The sequence below is a fragment of the Prinia subflava genome, chromosome 8 (assembly GCF_021018805.1).
Source record: "Prinia subflava isolate CZ2003 ecotype Zambia chromosome 8, Cam_Psub_1.2, whole genome shotgun sequence".
Classification (NCBI taxonomy): domain Eukaryota; kingdom Metazoa; phylum Chordata; class Aves; order Passeriformes; family Cisticolidae; genus Prinia; species Prinia subflava.
In genome coordinates, this window is record NC_086254.1 from 28,039,039 (window position 1) to 28,040,797 (window position 1,759).

Sequence of the window (1,759 nt, forward strand, 5' to 3'; positions counted from 1 at the left end):
GGATATGGGGCCAGCTGGGATCTTTATAGCACCGGAAGCCCAAACAGTTCTTAATTAACGAAAGCTGTCTCTTTAATCTCGTCCAACTGCTTTTCAAAATCACTCCAGTGTGATTAGGCTGAGATATTTCTGGCTTGGGCACGCATCTTTGCTGTCAATAATTACTCTGGTGATGAACCTGCCCAGGAGAACGGGGCTGTGCTGTGCTTGGTGCTGTACAAACACGTAGTACAAATACAAATATTGGTGTCTGCCCACAGGCAATATTGCAAACCAGGGGTGAGACTGAGACAACGTCACTTGAATTTGTCTATATGTTTGAATGTACCTTAAATACATCACAAAAAACTCTGTTGAAGTCTTGCAAATTTAGTGGAGGAAAGGATAACTCCTTGTGTTACCAAGAACTATCCCTCCAGCCCTCCATCCACATCCCTGATTCCCTGCATGGGAGACATGGAGTGGAGCTCTCCCCATTTAATTCAAAACTAGCTTTGATATTAACACAATTACTTCCACACGGATAGCAAATGGATTTAATTTTCAGGCAGGGGTAATGTTGCCAGCTGCAAAATTAATCAGAGTCTGTTCTAATAATATTAGCTACATATTTTATGTGTAATAGTTTCCCTACTCCCAAAGCATCTCAAATATATTCCAATATAATAGATTGCTCACTGCAAATGGGGAGGATTAAAGTCACAAGAGAAATTAGGTCTGTAGTGAGATTATAAATACCAAACTCGATTTGTCTTGTTTTTCTTATCTCATCTCATCTCATCTCTTCCTCACCAATTGTCACCCTTTCCACTAACAAACCACACCATATTTTCCCCTCCTGTGGATTCCTGTACATATGTCCTGAACCCTCACTTCAGCACCTGAGCACCTGTGATATGCTATAAAAATCTGTAGTGCTCATTGCAGGGAGCCATCCAGCATTAATTTAATAAGCAGCAGATGTGAGATCAAATTAACTCGGAGCTGAAGCATGAGGTACATCCTGAGAGCCAGGTCCTGTGCAGCTCTGAGCACCTCCAGCAATAGGGGAGCAGAAGGGCAATCACTCCTCACCAGGGTCAAAACATCATTGTCACCTACTGCAGCCACACATTCCCAAAAACAACTACAAAAAACCTCCTAGCATTTCTTTAAACATCTTTTCCCTGTGGAACCTGAAGTCTGCAGGTTCCTGTACTCCTTGTTGTGTCCAGCCCTGCTCAGTGCTGACCCAGCAGCCTCAAATGAGGGAATCCTGGGTTCCTGCCCACCTACATCCAGCCACGAGCACCAAACACAACAAACAAATAAAGAGAGGGGAATAGGATTTCCAAAGGCCATTTTTCAGCAAGGCTGGTGCTCTGCACGGGTCACACACTGAGCAGCCAAACCCAAGGGATGCAAGATCAACTATTCCCTTTTGAAAACCTTGGCCATAAATAATACAGGTATCCTTGACTACAGGCCTTCTGTGCAGAGCTGATTCAAATCCCATGGACAAACCCCATCCATCTTCACCTTGCCTGGCTTTCTGTGCTGGCGAGCAAACACTGCCTTTAGATTAACCCTATAAATTATTTTGATTAAAAAAGGATTTCCTTCTTTTGGAAATTAATTGTAAATCACTATTTCCCATGAGTGAAACATTTATCCCTCACCTCGCTGGCCATGTGGGGAATGAGCATATTTTACAGTGGTTTTCTGTGCCTTGAAGTGACCTTGTTAAATCTCACTGCCAGTTTCTTTCTGCATCATTGGA